General features: G+C 41.9%; 1 protein-coding gene across 5 annotated transcripts in view; it reads right to left on the bottom strand.

Annotated features, from left to right (window-relative positions):
- LOC125768844 (terminal nucleotidyltransferase 5C) overlaps nt 1-22,237 on the bottom strand; it is a 52,438-nt gene that overhangs the window by 13,703 nt on the left and 16,498 nt on the right. The window contains exon 3 of one of the 5 annotated variants that reach the window (XM_049437065.1): nt 22,024-22,107. The exons of the other annotated variants lie outside the window; for them this stretch is intronic. The gene's annotated coding sequence lies outside the window, so the exon portion shown is untranslated. The remainder of the gene's footprint in view (nt 1-22,023; nt 22,108-22,237) is intronic. 5 annotated transcript variants of the gene reach the window in all.

Raw genomic sequence — 22,237 nt, 5'->3', positions numbered from 1 at the left:
GCGATGAGTGGGGAGAGTTTTTTCGGGTGATTACCACGACATCCCTACATCCCTGCGTCCACCATAGGAGCTGTAAACACTAGGTCAATGTCAGGAGCGAAGCAAGACGGGCGCTCACTTATTCGCATGAATGAAGCAGGAACCGTTTTGCCGGATTTTGGCCACATCTTTGACGGTGGTTTTATTTTCGAACCATGCACCAAACAGCGATCGGAAGTGGAGCACTAAACGAGACGGATCCGGTTGCGAAGGTTGCAAACTAGGAAGAATGCGCGAGATGATCTATGAAAATTAGCGAAGATATTTTTGTATTTGTAAGTTTGTGTTCGGCGAGGACTGTTCCAATAAAGCTAAACTAGATTGGACCTCAAATTGAACGTAAATTGAATTGCTACACGTCGTCTTCGCATCTGAGACCTTCTTGAGTAAAGAACTTCAGCAATATGTACATATGATCAGCAAAGCCACGTTCAGGTTCGTTTAAAGTCTCGTTAAAAAAAACTGCTGTGTGTGAGTGTGTGTTGTACCCTCCGGGCGAAACGTGACCAGATAAAAAAAACCCGGATGTTATAATAAGTGATTCCATCGATCCGGTTGCATAAGCTTGTCAAGAACCAAGCCTCCTTAAAATCGAACCTGGATTCCATGAAACAAGGCACCAGTTTAATTTTAGTTTATGCCTCTACTTCTCAAACACTGTGACTGGGTACGAAGCAACACGTCATTCCAACCCAAGGAGCGTATGTGACCTAGTGAAGCTTTTAACCTACCCCTAGAGGGAAGCATAGGCAGATCGGCCGGGGCGGATTGGGGAAGGTTAGGGGAAAACCCAATCAAATGCGTGAAGGTTGCCTTCGGACCGGACTTAACCGCGTTAACCATTGCGAACCGGTGCAAGTACCGCGGCCAAATCAAACCAGTTCCGCCGTTCGTAGGAGCCGAATCGAGTGTCCGATCGAGTTTGTTTCGACGGGTGATGGGAGCGTTCGCCACACCGCATTGCCCACACTTCTTGGCAGTTCGATAAATTCAGGTGAAAGATTAATAATAACAAACATATTACGACACATAAAAAAACATGCTCCAAACGCTCGAAGGTCGGCGGCCCCGGATCGACAAATATGTGTGGCGGTGTGGCGTTCTAATCTATAACCTATATTTTTTATCCACTCACTTGGCCCGACCTCGAGTAGAGCCTTGCAGGGGCCCTGTTTAGCCGTGCTGGTACCCAGCCAGGAAGGAAAAAAGTAGAGTTCCCCCGGATTGAACGGTAGAGTGGGGGGGGGGGGGGGAGAGGGAGAGATGGAGGTAGAAAGAAAATTAATAACAGTTTGGACGCGCATAGGCGAATTTACACCCATCGTTAAGGATAGGGGAGCAAAGCGCACAGCTGCAGGACATTATGCAATTATTAGTGTACCAGGCAGGGGCGATCGGTCAAAATCGCGTGGTGATCTATAGACAAGGTTGAGCAAGGGCAAAATAATTTATCGATCTTGTAGCCTGTGAGGCGCTATGGGTTATGAGGTTTCTTGACGAGCTTTGCTGTAAAGTGTGCGATATATTTTTCTTCTACTTTAATAACTGCCAATCGAGATTTGTAAACATGGCATTAGAGACAATGTTAAGAAAGTGGAAATAATTTCAACGCAAGGCGGTAAAACGCTGTGGCTGTACCTTTTAATGAAATGTGTTTTGTTTTCACTGGGAAAATATTAAAACAAATTTGCAAACCATGCCCTCCCCACCCCCCATCCCTCAGGGCTCAGCCATCACCAGCAATATGACCTCGATTTTTTTAAATGTTTCTTTCTACACGAAAGGCCTAATTGGTCAAGCAGCAATCGCAAATCTACACAAACAGTGGTAGCCTACATTTAAGGGCAAGTCATGCCAGTTCGGAAGCACGCAGCAACTACATAAAAGGAACCGGCACAGCGGCCACAACGTTGAACAGACCCGCTTGCATGTCTTTTCGTAGGATGCATCAGTAGAAAATCTGTTAAAGAACGCGAACAAAGGGAAGCAAAAGAAGGAACGAAAAAATAGTGCAAACGAAAGTGGATGCAGTAGTAAATGGAATTAACTACTCCCAATTGGACGAGTAGCAGTGCCCACCCCTGATACTTGGGCTGGGAACCTAAACACATAACCGCCCTGGATAGCCTTGATGTTTAGTGGTTTGCATTGCAGCCAACCGAAGCCAGCGACGCAGAACGAAATTGAAAGAAAAAGCAAGATAACCGAACCGGTGCCAGATTCAAGGTCTTGTCTCGGTTCATGTCACTAATTGCACTCTTTTTTTTTTTTGTTTCGTACGAACTTCACAGATCAATAAAAGTGCGATTGAACAGGTACAGCGTACGAGGGAAGCTCTAAAGTAATGGTAGAATGATGCGAAATATTGGCAATCCAAAGAGTTATAATTATTTCTACGAAATAATAGGCTCTGTGGTTTAGTGGTAGCCATGAGGGATCTTCGCATGACAAGAAAATCATCTATTTTTTATCTATCACTAATCTCCTGAGTTTCGTACACCAAAAAATATTGAGAATATTGTTCACATATTGAGCTAAAATATGCGGTGCCGTGACCAGGATACGTAAAATTCAAAACTCAAATAATATTTAATTGCTAGATTCTCTATGTCTGGTAAATCAACGTTAAAACAAACTCTCAAATATTGTTTCCATCTTTTAACGCGAGAATATACTTTACGTATCCTGGTCACGGCACCATACATTCTTGCGCTGTAATAGTCAACTCCACGGAAGAAGTATCATTTGTTTCATAGGGTATTTCTTCATTTAAAAATTTTCCTCGTCAACTAATAAAAATTCTGTTGCTCAACGTTTTCACATATGTATATCAAATACTTGGGATTCTTATGAAATACTTACATAATAATATAGAGCTTCTTGCACAGTGGAAACAGATATGGTAGCTATCAGCTAAATACCTACAAAACGAACCACAAAATTTAAATAAAACACTCAACACGGTAAACGGTAATGAACGATAAACGCTAGCAATCTGCTTGTTACAGGATACGAAAGCAGACACAGTTCGACTGTACTATGACACAACGGTTCGATAATTACTGTCACTGCACGCTTATCAATTCGCCCGTAAAACGGCATGTTCGATGTAGCAAATGAGCCTGTTCGTTCACTCTCAAATATTCAATCTTCCTGTCACACGATGATAGAAAAGGCTTCCATCGTCAAGAAACCAGCAGCCTGGCGGTGTAAAGTAATGTAACGGCTGTAGCTTGTTTGTCGGGCACTACATGTCCAACGACACTTTTCCGATGCGAGCGTCGCAAACATTGGCGTTCTTGCACCGATCGGACGATAAAATCGCCCGTCTGCCTTTAATAAATACGCGGTGACGGTGTACGACAAGGAATGTGTTTTATCGAAAAGGTAGTTATACTAACGATGATAAAATCTAGCAACGCAGCCAATGCGCAAAAAGTTTAAAGATGGACACAGATAGTGTAGGCCAAGTGTATGTACTCCCTTCCCATAGTTTTATTTTGCACTTTATTTACAAGTATTGTATATGCTACTCAATTCTGCTTCTTGCATCATTTTTTATTTTTCAGCAAAAATTGTGATTTTTTCCTTTTTGTTTTATTTTCGGTTCTTAGATTTATTAGCACCTTGTTATGTGCGCCTCGTAAAATTCCTTCCCACTTTTTTACTGAATGGTGATGTGTTTTTTGTTTTTAGTTTTGAAAATCAATTAACCCATTAACCATTAAGGAAATCAATGTATGGCGATAAAAACAAATGCGTTGGATGATTGCTTCAAACAGCAAAACAAGTCATAATCTTCACCAACAGCTTATGAAAAGTTATAAAACACGAGCAGAGGATTATGGTGGGGGAGAGTGAGAGCTATTGTTTTAACTGGCCTTTTTTATCACCTGCGCGCATTTTTATCAACAATCATCCGATGTTGATTAAAAACGTAGGAAGTTTGGTTCGGAATTTCCCACGATTGAATCGCAGGCGAAATGTAATGAAATTATGTACATATTTCTTTTACACGATGGTGCTGTAAATAAGCTTTTTGTTTAAATAAAAATCCAATTTTTATACTTTCTTTTACCATAATTTTTCCTTGCAATTAATATTTGACACATTGTAAGAAAAATTCTCAAATGATGACGCACAAGTTGATGAAAAAATCAAATAATCATAAATAGACAAATGCACCTTGATTTATGTTAAATTATTACGTACTTTCTGATGCGCACAACAACAAAACATTGCTCGTTAACAACGACTGCCGAATAATTGAATGTGTCCATTTTGTTCGAAAAATATCGGAAATGATGTTACGAATCGGTAGTTTGCGTTCGACTTTGCCCAAATCGTAAACGTGGCTCCAGTTCACCAAAGTGCAGGTCAGCTACACACGGTATAGCGCTTAAAAGGTGAAAAACACCCATTAAAATATCGCTTCCTCACGCGTTCTCGCTGCAACTCGTTAATTGCACCGACGAGGGGCCGAAACCATACGTGCCGCAAATCAATATTGACAGAGCAACCAAATAACTACCCCGCAGCTCGTGTGTGCTCTTCTGCAGTCGTACTCGGTGAAAGTGCGGAAAAGTACAAGCGAGGAAAAGGCTCATCGTCGGAACACGTGAACCGCAACAGTGTCGGTACGCGACCCGGGAGCGTGACACGCGCGGACGCCGTGGCGGAAACGTGCGCTCTACCCATGCTTTCTCGCTCATCAACAACGTTTCGTTCCGTTCCGAGTATGTGTAAGGGACAACGGGAGACAAGGGGCGCAATATTCGCATGTCCCGCTTTCAATTAACTTTGTATACTGCCCTTAGATACAGAAGCCCAACCTTTGCCAAGCAGCGAGATTCAATCAAGTACCGAATTCGGCACGCAAATGTTAGAACCCTATCGGAGGTGCTTATTAGTGGCAGCAAAGTTGCAAATAATAAACTAGAACATGCTGCTCTATTCTGCTTCTTCACACTGGCATGCAGCTGTCGATCGGATAATGCAACTATATAGGAAACGCATAGCAATAAAATATACCATAATGTTGCGTGCACACGGAATGCAAAGTGCGATTGGATCTGACACTTAATGTCAGGCCACCACGAGAACTCGTTCCAACACGATCGGATTGAACTCGCGTTCATCTGCCTGCAAGCAAACCAACCGAAGAGGAAGCGTAAAATTTGACCACAATCAACCAACCAGCCTATTAACATTTAATGTGGCAAGAACTTTTTTTCTTTTGCTATTGTGGAATATGTGGTCGTGTCATGTTTTACGGCTTGTTGAGATAAATCCGATATCATGGTGTACGATACATACGAGCATTGTAATGCTCTATACGAGAATATGCGCCAGCTTTAAAAAGGTGTGCCATTCTCTGAATGTCCCAAATATTACATCCCAAGCTCCTCACGACGAAGATACCGACGGGTATAAATGAGATTTCATCTTCTGTCCGTTGAGTGACTTTTCACCCAAACAAGCGAGGGGAGTTGCAATTCTGCGCATGTTTGCCTCAAAAGCAGCATGTCCGCCAACAGCCATCAATCACAATATTTCCGTTCAAGGCCAACACACTTCGGAGACATGGATCTGATAAGGATCTGAAGCATTTCGCTGTGGTTGAACTTACGGCGTCAATCAAACCGTACATAGAAACAAACAGGATATCTTCACCTTCACCAAACTCTACATCAACGAGGAGCAATAGTCGAAAAAGTTTAGTAAATGAAATCAAGCAGCTGACGAACGATCAGCAGCCCTCTCTCTAACAGGCAAATAAAAAAAGTGTCCTGCTCAGCTTTGGTTCCACTTTGTAGTGGCTTCAATGCTAATATGCGAAGGTGGTTGTTGGTACGTGCAAGCTCACTTCACACACGGTTCGGGCCCAATTATTATCCAATTAGCTAATTATTGATTCCACTCTCGGCGCACATTACACATCAACCACCTGTCCGCAGGCCACAGCTTTGCGCACATTCAACATGCAGCCCTAGTGCGGTCGTAAAAGACACGTTTGATGGAAATTACGGCTCGGCTAAGCCATAATGCCGATCGCGCTAGTTAAACAATGTGTGCGGCTTTGGTCTTTTCTTCTGTAAATAAAATGGACATCAGAGTACACCCCCCGCCCTCGGATTGTATCGGTTGACCGTGGAGAAGGCCCTTTCGGTGGGCTACGTAAGGTTATGAAATGGTGTTTGCTGTTACATTTTATACTGCAATCCGTTCGCGCCACCTCAGTATCGGGATCAAAGACGATTATTTTCTAACAAACGTGGGCGTTTTTATCTCCAGGGCGGCATTACGATTGATAACTGCAGCAAGTGTGTTGCCAGTGGATATGATTTTACTGCTCGTCAATCAACGACCCCGGATTGTTCTGATGAATCATTTGTGCAAAGTTGCGTTGCTCTGGAGCGATGCAAGATTCTCTATTTCCTTCTTTCGTAAAGCACATCTAAAAGGAACCATTGCGAAATAACCGTATCTCTAATCCAGTTGAAACAAACATGAGTTGAAGAAAGTAAAAATTGTCATAGATAATAAATGAAAACTACATCAACCCTTTTATTATCTTCCCCACTCATGCAAAATGGAGAATGGACACAAAACCCCTAAATGGTGTGCACCAGTTAAAATGACCAGTTGAAAAAAAAACACACACACACAACTAGCAACTAATAATTGTATACACCTTACAAAGCAGAAATGTCGAATGCCCACACACACACACATTGTGTGGAGCTGTTTATGTAGGTGAACTATGGAACTAATTGCAGTTTACTTACTGCACCGTAATCGTCTCAAACACAACGAAAGCGTGTGGAAGCCATGACGTATATTGTAGTTGATTTAAATTCTCAGCAAATTCATTAAATTCAGTGCAAAATCTCTATCCACTGTTTAATATTTAATTGTTACTTAATTTTGGATACACATTTTGGATACAATTTTGGATTCACAGGATATGCATTACAAACTGATGGAGCAAATCCATCATAAAATGTTTTACTGGTTTTTACACAATCAGTTACTATGTACATGGTAAAATTCAATGCGGCTGTGGCTTCGACGCAAAAAAAAATCAACGAAACATTAGTCCATAATTAGATCACGTTGAAGCTGCCTTAATTTCTCTAATTTCTAAGTAATGTAAAATTAGGGATAAAAAATTTAATTTTTGATTAAATTAAAATTAATTATTGTTTACAAGATAAAATCTAATGAATGAATGCGAATCAAGTTCAATAGAATGTGGCACATTGCTTTTTTTTAAACATAACCACTTAGTAAACACTTTAAGAGAAAGTCATTTGAAGCACCTAAACCAGTAAAGAAAATTGAACAAACAAACATAACAAACCATTCGCGGCGTGTGTCAGTGTGTCGGTACTACAGTGGATTAAATGCACTTAGCGCTAGATAAGTACTGCACTGTCGTGTAATTGGTTCCGATTGTTAGCGGATGGATCGCGCAAAGTCGTAAAGCATCCGGTGGCAAGTGTGTCGAAACATGTGCCATTCACTCATCGGTTTTCATGCCATTTGCCGTAATGTGCAGCACAGCTCGAGCCATTCTAACAGCAACAATAATGGGTTATTAAAGAGTGACCCTTCCTTGCCACGGTACGGAGCATTTTCCTACCGAACTCGAGGCCAGTGCACTCCGGTGCAGAAGAATGCGACAAATCTGCTATATATTTTCGACAGTTTGCCGAGGCAACCTTCACGGTTGACTTTATCGGTGTAGCGACGGATTAGAACCGGAACCTAAAGCAGAACTAAATGTCAGAGATCCGGTTTATTGGATGGCAAAAACTAAGTGGCTTTCAAATAACCCGCTGTAATGCAAATGAATCGTTTTGTAGCATTTAATGAAAAACCTGTTTCTATATTTGGAAGAAGCTCATCGATCGCTAATTGAAACGAATGCCTTCGATCGTTGGGATGCGGTTTTTTTACGCCCGCACATAAAATGCGCACATAAAATGCAAATTCTTGCCTGTGAGAAGTCAAAATTATTCATCTGTTCCGCGTAGATATTCTCTCCCATTTGTTTGAATGTTGCTAAACTTGACAAAAGCAATTTGTTGTTCTTGCATAAAATATGCCCAGGATTAAACGACCGAAATCTTTAAATATCGCTGAAGAATATTTATATGTATGCAATCGGTACTGCTAAGCTGGATTTTCTAATCAATCCAGCTGTGGGACACACGACACAGTGCCGGTGCATTGTGTTGCTAACCACGGTTACTCATTGCGTGACCAACAACATCCCCCAACTCTTCTTTCATCCCTTAATAACTCCGCATTCTCTCCGTGCTTCTCAGACGAACAGAAGAAGGGCAGACGCCAAGCTACGTTGAGCCCAAGCGCGAATGGATAGAGCGATTTCTCTTGGCATGCACTTTGCTTCTCCAGTGTTCGGTACCGACCCGTCCACTTATTAACAGTCTCGCAACAACCGTTGAAATGTTGCAAACGATAAAGCACGAAACGGTGGAATCGAATACCGCTGATTTGCCTCCTGGTTGGCCCTTCCGGTGAATGCCGCGTGAAAAGCACCCACCCGGTTCACTTCCTACCGCGATATAACCCAACCATAGCGTAGAGAGACGAACCGCACTAGCACTAGCTTAAGGATGGTCACGTTTTATATTTCTTATTCTCTCTTCCTAACCGTGTCTCTCCTTCACACGCAATGTGGCAGGACAATCGAAACAAGGGTTTCAGCAGAGATACAGTATTATTATTTATCACCCTCGTTCACCATCCGCGTGTGCGTTCGGTGTGGTGTGGGAAAGATTTCCGCCTGCCCAGGAATGAGCATTTTCCGGTGCACAACATCACGTGAATGCTGAAGGAATGCTTAAATGTGCACCATTGGCTGTGTGGCCACACCAGCCAGCTCGTAATCTGGTTAAGGCTGTTGCGTTCTTTGCAGACCCCGAGCTGGTTTGGCCTTTGCGGCATTGTCGCTTTATTTCGATTAGTTCCTCCTGTTTGGGGCTTGTATCATTTGGCTTCTTTGCGAGCTGAAAAAAAATCAACCAAACAAACAAATGATACAAATAACCAAGGAGCACGAGCGTATCTAAATGACGTCGTAGGTACGTTGACGTATTTTTGCAGCCACGTTTCAACACAAAGAGCCTTTTGATCAATTTGTTTACGCCATGAAACAAAATTAGCTCATTCAAAGCTGGAAAATGTCGCTGCCAGTTTTGCAAAGTTGTTTTTGTTCTGTTTTTTTCAATATGAACGTCAGGAGATATTAAAATATAATTTTGGGGAAATTATTGACTTATATTGTTAACTGGGTAGTTAAGCTAAGCAAGTACTCTAACTGTCACTATACCATCAGACCTACTCATCTCGACAGCTGTACTTTTTAAGTTTCGTTTTTAACATAAACATTACAATTACTTGTCTCAGAAAGAATGTTATGTCGACAAAGTGAACCCACTCAATCGCAACTTGCCCTCTTATCCAGATTATTTAATGACTCTTCACTTTCACTATCCGATCTTATGGTTCTTTACACAGTTTTGTGATATAAGTGAGCAGTAAACTCTCCATTCACCAAAAGCCCCAGCATGGCTCTGTTGGTAGATTGGAGGGGAAAAATAATCCAATCAACCAACTCACCATCGGAATGCCCCGTTGGTTCTCCAAATCTGCGCCGATGGGGCACCGCACAAAACGATCCGCAGAAACTCATTATGTGATCTTACCTAACGCCCAAGATATGAAAGCCATCATCAGGCCACCAATTTCGCAGACGATTTACTGAAGATCCACACGGATAAAGCTTGTCCAGGTACGATGCAAAACGAAACGGTTTCGGTTTTGGAAGCCCTTGCATAACACGTTGAACGATCTTAAGCATTTCAGTTACAAAGCCTAGTCGGGAATTAGAAAGAGGTCTTTGAACGAACGAAAAGTTGTAAACAAACTCACATCAGACAGACTCTCACCAACAGTCGTCTGGGTAAGAGCGCAATGGGAGATTTCTGTAGTTCCAAAACCGTTTCGGACAGTTTCCACCGCACACTAAACAGTTCGCCGACCCATCAATCGGGAGCCCTTAGAGTGTCACACTACCGCCCACTGTACATTATTCACGCGCAAACGACAAAGGGTCACTGAACCGTAGGAGTCGGGTGTAAAAGTGAGAAATAATCGCATAATTTATTACCGACCACCTTTAGGGCCGGGCCAGAAATAATCAGCCGTCCGCACGGTAAAGCTATGGCACAACGTGCTAGTGCCAGATGTTACCCTGAAGTAAATATAAAAAGACCCAACAACCATTACCCAAACCCAAGCAAACCGGTAATGTCCGGACCCTGGGTCACAAGCAACCGGTCGTCAGGATAACTTCCACCCACGCGTTACCGGTAACATTTCGCCACAGGGAGATGAAAAAGCAAACTAAAAAAAAGTATAGTAAACCGGTCTTGTCAGCCATCACTGGCCCCTTGTCGGGTTCGGTTGGGACTTTGCATCCGGTCCGGGTGGCAGAGGCGCAGCTTTATCGTAAACTTGACAGTGAAAACTGTGCACTGCCTGAGGCCCCTCCCGAGGAGAGGGTATCGGACCGGAAACCTGTTTGCTCCGTATATTTTTTTTGCTTCGTTCCTTTACAATCCGCCTTAGCACGGCTGACCGTGAGGTTTATGATTACGTGAGCTAGAAACACGCCTCGGTGACAAAGCCAGCAAGGGTGAAAAGAAGGAGAGTGTGATATAGAGAGCGGGAGGAAAAACTGGACTGCTGCAGAATGTGCACGATTCGTGGCAGGATATTTCGTGGGTGGCTTTAGATTAAATGTCACGCTTGCGATGAGATAATTTCATTGCACGGCAATCGACATTGGGGTTGGTTCACGATTAATTGGCGTGGCGTGAAGGGCAATGCCTTTCCTAATTCGGGGAAATGTTTGCTTTTCGTTGAAATAAAACAGACAAAAGCATCCAAACAAAAATGGCGGTGTAAAATGGCTAAAACAAATTACAGCAATAACCATCCGCAATTTATCTAAATTACCTTCGCAACAACGGTGTTGGACATGAATATTTTGTACAATTAGTTGTTTCCCTTCACCTACGAGTAATTTGAAACAATTTAATCTCAAGAATATTTCTTCAAAAATATTATCTATAAAATACTTTTCAGTACTAAGGTTTGCTTCTAGCAGCACCAGCAAAGATATAACTTTCATTAAAATTTGTTGTCATGCTAAAATAAACCACATCACCACGTACCCAACAAGCTTCAACCACTGTGACCGCTGGTTATTCGCACAAATACACAAATATATTACGATAAGCCATTAGCCGCAGATTAGCTCCGAGAGCACCGACAGTGCGCCCTATGTGTTCATAAATATTTTCACCAGCACGCAGCAGTTAGTCTTTCCCAGGTTCCCGATCCACATTCCACCAAGCCAGCCGATTATTACATTTAGAAAATCATCATGATTAATTCGATTAATGGACGGCTCAACAACGACTTATACCACTACACCCACCACCATCGAGTGTGGCCCCATCCGTGCGGGAGAGATGGTGGCGAACGTGTATAAAAAAGTCATCACCGTTTGGTCGCTACAAATGACAATGGCGACGATGTTACCGCCATCGCGTACCGGAGTTCACGGATGAGAAAAACAGCTGACCGGCATATGGTGGCGTGTAGCTAAGCTGCGCGTTACGTAAGCGATCGGCAACAGCACGAACGAATGCAACGACGACAGTTATATAGGAGACAATCGAAGACGTTACTCGCGATAGATGCAACAGATGAATGGTCCGCACATGGAAACGGCCGAGTGTTTAGAAACACTGTTGTAGCGGTAGAATCTTTTTAACATCTATATGTTTCAATAGACAATTTTAAAACTATTTTTTTGTCAATTTAAAATAAAATTAACAATATAATTTAATCTCTTGGTGCAGCTTTATTATAGGGTAACTAATAATATATTGCTTTCTTAACAATAATTCCATCCGAATTCTATTCTTCGATATCCGAAACTGACTACACAGCTACATGTACAAAAAAAATTAAGGAAAGTTAGAAATGACATACCAAGAGCTTTAGTAGAACAAAAAAGTTGAAGAATGACTAAGTTCACCTGAAATTGTTCGGAACCAAAACTGGGACCAAAATTGGACAAAATCCACATCACATCGGTTTACTTTGGCTAGAAAACCTGTTACCAGGCCTTCATGTTGATCACATGACCTCCGAAATTATCCGAAATTTGAATTTCTGACAACTTTCTCCAAATGAAGAGTTTTGGCAAGCGAAGGTCAACACTTGACATTAGCAAAGTGCTTGGAGCACACGGAGCGCTTGGATAGTTAAGTGGTATCGGCAACTGACTTCACACAACAGAACTGGTACCAAATCCCATTACACAAAAGTTTACTTTCCAGTAACGGACATATAAGTATGCGTAGTTTATTAAGGCAAAATGAAAAAATAAGTATTATTCATGCGAAGTGGCAGATCATTCGTTTGTCTGGACTAAAAGACTAACTACAATGAAAATAATAATTTCTTTAAAATTTCATTGAATACGGCAAATTCAACGGCTGCAATTGTTTTCTGCTACACTGTAAACGTCTAACACGTGCACTAAGCTGATTAGTTTTCGTACGAGCTGCTTGTTGAATTTGAAGCACACGCTTAGTCACAAACTTCATCCCCAGTCATTGCTCAAATTACAAACATTTCCAGTAATCCACTCCAAATCAGAGTGAAGCAAACTAATGCAATAACAACATGACGATCAGCACCATCGTCATCATCATCATCATCACCCATTCATGTCGCGATCTTTCCCAGTGGAAGGTTAGGCTTAATGCTTGTTTTGTGCAATAGATGAAATTATTGTACGAAAGCAGCCGGGAACGAGGCTCGGTCTGTTCACCCGATGATGTGTGAATTTTATGCGCGTTTAGTGGAATCGCACGTGGCAATTGGTGACCGCGAGCGTTTAATGGACGAACCAATGGCGAGGGAGCGTACGGTCTGGATACCGACCGGTGTGCGGTGGATAATCAAGCATGTCAACATGCTTCCATGCGATTGAACATAAAACCACTGCACGGCGTAAACTTTGGACACAATGCGAACGATATTGCCACAGTATGACCAGCACTGTTCATCGTTCGTCGTTCGTTGTCGTCGTCGTCACCGTGTCGGACTTTACGACGCTTTACGACCACAGCTTCTCTTTCATCAGCTCAACACTTTTCGACACATCCTACCCACTACTTCTCCCCGTTCCTCCTTCACCAGATGGGAAAGGAGGTTTTGTGTAAAGCGTAAACCGTCATTGAATCGTAAGGGAACGCTTTCGACCCGAATGGATTAAACAGCGCCATTGGTGGGCGCCGTAGAAATTATGGAACCGCTGGATTTTCACCGCATACCGCTGCGGCAACAGCCGGAGTTGCATAACTGCACAACCGTTGCATGCACCGCTAATGCACCGCACAGCAGCAGCGCACACAGTAGCACGTTTCGTTGCCTGGGCTCGCGCTGATCTGGTGCATTCAACTCGCCCCATCCGAAGGCCTACTGACCCAAACAATAAATGCACTACACACCGATTGTCCGATTGCCCGATTTCCTTTCGCCAGTTCTCTCCAAAAACACCCTCCCCCCCCCCCCCCCCCCCTCATCTCTCTCCCTCGCTGTCTGGGCGCCATTACTCAGTTAACATTGCCCACTTACACATTGGTGTGTTTTTGTCTGTGTTGCCGGTTCCAGCAAGACTGCAACCGGGAGGAGGACTTTTGATGGTCGAAGAAAGACGACGACGACCAGGACATACTGGGCAGTTCGAGCGAGAACAGCAACAGCAGTACCAGTCAGCTGCAGTTTTGCAGAAGACAGAGTTGCCACACGGTGCACAATTTTCAATTAAGATAATAAGCGCGCCCCAATTAGTGCGCGGTTCGCAATCTTGTCGGGGCGAGTAAATTGCACACCTACCGAAACGCACACACCTCTCCCCCGTTTTTCGATGCGGCACCACCTCGGTCAGATGGCTTGTCATCGCACTTCCGTTCCTTTGGGTCCACTGTTGATGGTGTAATGCGCCATTTTTCAAGGCGAAAATCGATCGGCACGTTGAACTCCTTTTTTGTGGTTGTTGGTTTCGCTTTTTTTTCGGTACCCTTTTTGGTGTGGTTTTTATAGCTGAAAATTCCTCAATGCTTAACCCGATCTAAAACGGTAGCAATTTTTTTTATTGAGAACAACGCACAAAATGGCACTCTCAGTCATTTATTTTAATCAGAGCACCATTAGGTTACCTTTGGAAGAATGCAACGTTATTTATTTATTTTTTCTTTGCCCAAATTGTTTTGTATACGATGGCATTTTTTGTTAATTTTTTTTTGTGAATTAAATAAATAATTCCCTTTTCGATATGATAAATATACAACGGATATTAAAAAGAATTATCTTTACGTATTTTTAAATTCGCGTGCTCTGAGGATGCTAGTCCTGATATTTCCATTACTTCTATCGAACGTTTCGTGTGTTATTGAATGTACAAAACAACTTTCCATGATGCAAAATTAAACTGCATTTGAAAGTGAACCTCCACCGCAATCGCAAGCTTTTTGCATCGAAAGTAAGATCGCTGCATTGCCGCAATTCGGCAATAGGTTGGCTTTTTTTTTCTCCCGTTGTTGTTTCTCTAACACAACGCACGGGCTTCAAAGGCAAAATGGTGTTTTCGGTCGATTTCCAACGCCTGAAAACGCGATTTCCACACTTTCGCAACCGAAAACAAAGGCGAACGCCAGCCCAATTTCGCTCGCCGGTGTAGATCGATTGTGGTGGAAAAGGAAATGAGGTGGTCAGTATTTTTTTTGGTTTTTTATTCATCGCTCGCCTCCCCCAAAAAAAAGAGCTCGCCGCGCACACACGCATCCAATCGAGCGTACTAAAATCGAGCTTGTGCAATGCGAAACCACCGGCGAGAGCGCCGAATAAAATTGCCAAATTTATGTTTTTTAAACATGTTTTACGCGTGTGTGCGTGTGTGCTTGCTTTTCGTACTAGTAAACTGTTCACAAACAAAAACTAGTTGCGCTAACTAAACCCGTTTCCAAAAAAACTGACACACGAACCCAAGTGGCTTATTGGAATGAGGCAATTTGGTGATCAGAGACGCATACCATACGTTCACTATTCGGTTTAAATATCTCTTGCAGCAGTTAGGCAGAAGCAATGGGTAAGCTTGACCGAAACGAATCGGTCAGAGGCTGGCGTCGATTATTTTTGACAGTTTCATGCCAACGAAATGTAACCATTCAACGGTCCGACTGGCACACAAGCAGCAATACCACTGGACGAACGAAATGTAGCACAACTGATTGATTTTTTAACCTGTATTTAGCTGATGATTGTTTATTGATAGCTTTTTGTTGTGTTTGAATACCTCGCACGTTACACATAAAAATGATCGCAATTGGAATTTTTAAAAGGGGTGGTTAGACCACCAAAAAGCATATCCCGAAAGTGTAAAGCAATATCTGCTGACAAACAATAGAAATGAGGAAAAAATTGTTATTTTTATCATCGTTTTTACGTTTTAAAAGTCGTAGCTCCGAGAATCGCTTCTAGTTCATGTTTTTGTTAATTGTTTTATAAAGCCTTTGACCCAGGAAGATACATTCGTCGGTACCCAGTACATTGTAAGCAAAAACAAACACATTTCAATAAACTTACGTGAAAATTTCAATTCGTGTAAATCAATTTAAAAAAAATTTAAATAAAAATATAAATGTAATAAAAAATTAAGAAATAAGAAATAGGTTATACGCATTATTTATCGCAAGCTATTGCAATATGGTAATAAACATATTTATCAGAATGAAGCTCAACACTTTTTGAAGTCATAAAGAACGGACTGGATGTATTGCTCTAAACTCGAAATTTATTATATCTAAATGAAATAAATACTTATGAAATGTTTGTATGTTTAGACAGTATAAATTCTTCTCCATCAAGCCTATTTTAAAAACAAGCTTTTCCCAGAATGTAGCTTATCGGGAGAGAACATTATTGACCTTAAATTCTGATCAATCTTTGAAACCAATCAATAGGCCTTTTTCAAACATTTCTTCATTGTGATATGACAACCCATCCGGTGTAAAAGTCATTTGAGTTCTATTTTTCATGTTCTGTAGTTTAGATACATGATACACAAAAATATGATTTTTTTTAAGTCTTGTCATTTAAGTCGGCGATAGAAATGCATAAATGTTATTGTGAAATGTTTTAGTAGAAAATATGACACATTAAAGTGGTTTTTTCAACGCTTTAAAACTTACTTTTAGAACGTATAATACCATTAACACATCATGGAGCATGTAAAGCAACGAATTCTATCCGGTGCTTAATCAACACGCACCATAAAAACATTAACCACCAATGGAGGCGCCAAGTGGTTTGTGTTCTAATCCGATTCTAAATGCACGCGGCACAGCACGTGACCATTGCCTACTGCACTTGCCTACAAAAAAGGGCACACTTTTATAAGTAATCAGTGTTCCACACAGTGTTAGCTACGTTCACGGGTTGCTCGGAAACAGAGGCACTTACAACGCAAGTAACTTTGGACCCGAACAAACAAACAAAACAACATTAAATGTTTCTGCTTGAAACGACATAAAAGAATCAACCCATCATTGCGACGCCAAGGTACGTTATGCAAACGGTCCACAATAATTAGCCCTTTTGGATGGTGTACGCCACGCCACAACCAACTGACTGGGAGATACTTTCCGGTTTGCGTTCCATACCAACGCCACCAAACGGGCGGCCACAGAAAACATACCCGGGCCCAGCGGTTCGAAAAGTGATCGGTAAGAAATTCCTTTCCGCTAGAGTGCACGCCACACCAGAAGTGGCTAACCTTGATGTCTTCCGATCGTGAGTGTCGTGCCGATCCGACCATTTGGTTGATCCGTCCACCTTACAAGTTCTTCTCATTCAACTTTAACGTTTCTCGCATGCCTTTCCCTTTTCCTCCGCTTTGGCCATAGAATTACGAATCATCAGTTAGCGTGGTGTGGCTTGGTGAGCCCTGCGTACACTTTGCAAGCTAGATTATTGCTAGGGTAGGAGAATAACTCAAACCCCCTTGGTGAATGGATCTCAGCTGCAGTGCGCAAAAGAATTTTCCACCCTTGTTGTTCACGTACGCAACCGAAACCAAGGCTCACCTTGAAGACAACTTTGACGCTCACCACATTAGAAGCGTCTCACCCCTACTGCAATGGTTTTTGGCTAGTCAAATATTAATGGCAAATTGTTTTGTACTCCTTGGTACGGGTGGGGAAAATCACAACTATTGTTCATCGAACTTTGCCACCAAACAAACCACCCACCGGTATCAGCTCATAAAGTTGTGGTGAGAAAACAAAATGGCTAACTATTCGTTTGAAAATCCAATTCTTGGCAGAGTAATAAACTATGTAGAACCACTTCTCCAACAATCTATTAAAACGCATACTAAAATGCATCTTTCAAATCTATCTATCTTTAATCAAGTATGTCCTTGAAAATGTTTCCTCCCACAGCCATATTTTTGTAAGTGACTTTCGATGAGAAGACTACTCAAATTGTTCCATGATCTCATCGAACGTAGATACCGTTTCAATGCACATCGACCGATACTCGGCCAAATCAACCCACTCGGTCCGTCTATTGCACAATATCAGCAAACCGGAAGGCCTCCGCCACCATCTCGTTCCATTCCATCACCAACCCTACTCACTAAGGATGACTCCATCATGTCACCAATTATTGGCAGTTAATTGATAAGCAGAAAACAAAAACGAAATAGAGAACAAGGCTTTTGTTGATTGATAATTTCTTTTGATGGTGCCCGATCGTCGTATTGCCTACCACGCACCTATCATGGAAGATGTGAACCCAAGATGGAAAAGCCGTCCATTCCATTGCATTATTTTTCTGTCTCGCTCTGTCCCTAATTTCCTCTTCCGAACTGGGGCTCGAGAAGACGAGCAAGTAAACAAATTGTCTCCTTTCGAAACACTTTTTTTTGTTTTTAAAACTGTTTCTGGTTGCAAGAAGTTGCCACCGCCGGAAAGCCTCAAACATAATGTCTGGGAAAAAAATGAGACAGCAGTTGGCTGTGTTTGCTGTGTTGGGCAAGACAGAAAACTTAAGCAAAAACAAGAAAAAAGCAAGACTGATATCTCCAGAAGCATCAGGATGGAAGTACACTGAAAGCTGTTTTTTCGCTCCTCCGTCCCACCAACAACGTCAATGCCGCTTATCGACACTCCATTATCGGTGGGCAGTGGGGTGTGGTTGGCGTAATTAATGAACGATGCCCGTTGTTGAACTTGATATACCCGGCACTCGCACGTCGACACTCTGTTGTGGCGCTCTGGCGAAAGTTTATCAAACATGTCATTATAGACCAAAAAAAAACAAAACGCACAACGCAATTTCCCTCAATGAAGGCCCAATGGTGATGCATTCTTTTTCGAATTTCATATCATTTTTGTGTGGATAATGTTACCTGTACATGAAATGTAACACCAATTAAAAGAATGAATTCTCGTTCGTGACGTACTTACCCATCTCAAGCGAGTTCTTTAATATCATTCGAATATCCGATGAAAAGACTGTTGTTCATACTTTGTTTCGTAACCACGGACTACTGTCAGTGCCAGGAAATTGAAACTCTTCTTTGGAAAAGATTTAATTGTAATTATCCACAATTACTACACATTCGGCAATGCGTTCCTCACAGTCTAATGGTTTGGAGTTCGCAATTAAATCCTTTCCACAACCTCGCAGACAAAAAATAACAACCTGAAACCACCGAACAAAAGCCTACGATCGATTGTTAAGGCCAGCGTGATGGCGAACGGAACGCAAACCAGTGAGAAGGATAGTGCGGAAGATCCTTAACGAAGCCATTTATCAATTGCTGATTTATGCGCACACTTTTTGCAATCTCCTTACCGGCATCTGTTACGAATTTCCTCACCTTACCGTGTCGGTGTCGCGGGTTGACATTTTCGTGTGCGCACCGGGAACCATTAGAGGCAAAGGGTTATGATACGAAGCGGTATCTTTCCAACTCAATTATCAAGACTTTTCAAATGCTCCGAACGCTTCAAGGTTATGCAAAGGTCAATGGATGATGTAGGGCGGCCTAGGTCCATCAACGGGATACGCGTCGGCATCGTTACCATGCGAGGGCGATTGGACGCGCGCGCGTATGTGTATGAAATTCCATGAATACGCACCGACATATCACAGCCTAATCCCCCCATTAGAGGGCATTACAGGTAAATCTTCCATTGTGGTATGATTTCACAAGCGATGAAAACTGCTCTCAATGCCGTTCTCAAATGAAATTGAAAACTCGCCACATAATAGACACCCGCTGTACGCGGTCGTTCTTGCACGCGATGAGATTACACGTGTGGAAACAGTGGCTCGCAAGACACGCCATCTATACGACATATGTACTGAGCCATATTTGATCAGTTGCAGTCGCACTGTTTGACGTTGCACCATGGAATCGTCTGTTTTCTTTTCCTTTTCTGAGATGATGTGTGCTTCTTGCACGTTCTGTACGAAAACATCTTATTTGTTTGAATGAAAATTCGGTCCCGTCAAACGAAAATGGTTCATTGTGGACAAAAGTGTTAACGCTAGAATTAAGCATTTTGTTACTGATTTTTTTATTGCTGATATTTTTTAACATATCATACGATTGGTTGCTAAGCTGAACAAACTGGGTAGACATCGACTCGGCTGGCTTACCCCCCGACTTGGACGGACGGGATGATCATTTGTAATGTAAATGACTTGTTTACAATACATGTCTTCCCTTTGCTGTCGCGTGCATTGATTGGAACTTTTGCACAGAAACCATATGTGCAAATGTTATAGCTCGAATGCTACTGTCTACTGTCAGCAGCCAATCCAGCCCTTTCTGTTCTTTAGAGGTTTTGTACAATAAAGGAAGAAACAAAAAAACACACACACACGCACGCACGCACGCATATAAACAACAAAACAAAAAGATTATGTTCAATTCGATTACTTTAATGTTGTGCTACCGGTTGGAAGGAGTTGTTCACCGGGACGAACGCGTAGAACGACGCATTTGAAGATCAAGCGTCCATAATGGATACGTGTGATTGGTTAAATGTGTAAGCGGCACGTTGCTAACGTGCTTAACCCAACGCTTTGAAGAATGTAACATTGCTGTGCGTATGGACAAAACTCAGTCGGCACTCTTCTATGCACTCTGTCTATGTCAATCTGAAGCAATCGGAATTGTGTAATAAATTGTTATTTTGGCAATGTTAGATTTTTTTGTAATTTTTACAATACCAGGACTTTGTTCAAAAACAAAAAGAAACTCCAGCTCTGAAAATTCCAATCGATCTTTCGAGTCGGTTCCATAGATTCTTTAAATTCCTGGAGATTTCATCAGAAACCTACATTCACTCAGAATTCCGAGTAAATTGATAATCTTTGAGCACATCTTTGAGATCTTTTTGAACATGATCCGGAACAAATATTCTGAGCAAATTAAGTTTGATGTAGTTCTCGAAAATATTGAAGTAATTCAGGGAAATTCTTAACACACTAAAAACGATTCAAAAACTCTGAAGAAAGTATTTGGAGCACGAAGAAATAGTCCAACATGTTTAAAGCAATGGTGTAGAATTGGATGAATCAGTAATAGGCAGGGTAGACAACTGCTTCAAATAATGCTCTTAATTTGCTATTATTGGAGATACTGAATAAAAAAGTAATCAAGCCATCAATATACATGATTCATCGTTATAGCGAAATGGATTTTCTTTAGAATTTATATTGACGATTCAATATCGAAAAATAACAATAACATAACGTGTTCTCTTTATAAATGCTTGTTTAACCTTCGCCAATCCACGATTGGATCAATCTTCTTAAAGGTCATCGGTTTTGAACGATTCTCGTTAAAATATAAATCGCCTCTGGTAAAACATTGTTGCCACATTCGTGTCGTTTCTTGGACAGTAACCGTATCGCTCATGGGCGGGCATCGTATGTTTTTCGTAAACAAAGCGCAACCACTCACTTCGTGTGCCTTAAAAGCTTGGATCGTTTAGATCACGATTTGATGACAATCCAGCTGTGTGTACTGGTTTAGCTTGTGTTTATTCTTGCCCATTTCACTTTTACCCATCCAATCCACCGAAGTACTCGAGACGACTAGAGCGCTCGAATGTTACAAATAAATTTCCAATTCCCGCTACTACACCCACTACCCCTCCCCGGCCCCATTCCAAAAGATTAAAATTAAAAATATTAAAAATACCCACAAGCTGTACAAGCCATCATCCAAAACCGTCCCGAGCAGCAGCATCAGCAGGTTGACGAGTTTGGCGTTGCTTTCTCGAGCTAACCACCAGCCCAATTGTCAAGGTCGGCGGGAAGAAAACAAAAGCCAACCAACCACAAACTGAGAAAGGGGGTGAAATCGCTGTAATATCGGCGTCGCTCTGCACCCTTCCGTGACAACCGCGACACCTATCGGGAATTCCGTATACGCTATTGCGCAATACGCTCATCAAGTGTGTTTGTGTGTCTGCATGCTGCAACGCACCGCGCTGAACGATCTGAACGAGCCGTCCTCGTTTGGCGGTGTGATTTCGTCAGGTGCAAAAGTGAAAGTAGTCAAGCGGCCTTCGTCGTCCAGTCTTGATTCAACGCCACCATCCATACACCCTTCCACCCGCCCTTAGCTGCATTCCATTTGAACCAGTTTGAGTGTGATTGAAAACATCTGTTCCCAAAATGTAAAGGATTGCGTTGGGATGCTTTTGGTTTGTCAACTTTACACTGAATGATTAAGCTTATCCAATAAATATCACTGTCATAATAAAATAGCATAACTTTTACCACTATTTATGATGCTTTGGTAGCAATGATCGTTTCCTTCTCCTAAACAGTCCATGCAATCAGTGTAAAACAATCAATTCTTACCTGTAACGAGATGGGAAAAATATAACAATTATTAATATAACTAATTTACGGAAAAGTAATAGCGTAATGACATCAGATTTAATGTTTTAATCGTATTTTTATATAACAAACGTATCATTATTAGAATCCC

This window comes from Anopheles funestus, chromosome 3RL (genome assembly GCF_943734845.2).
Source record: "Anopheles funestus chromosome 3RL, idAnoFuneDA-416_04, whole genome shotgun sequence".
In the NCBI taxonomy this organism is placed as follows: domain Eukaryota; kingdom Metazoa; phylum Arthropoda; class Insecta; order Diptera; family Culicidae; genus Anopheles; species Anopheles funestus.
The sequence above is the reverse complement of the archived record's forward strand: the minus strand, read 5'-3'. Positions and strand labels throughout refer to the sequence as shown.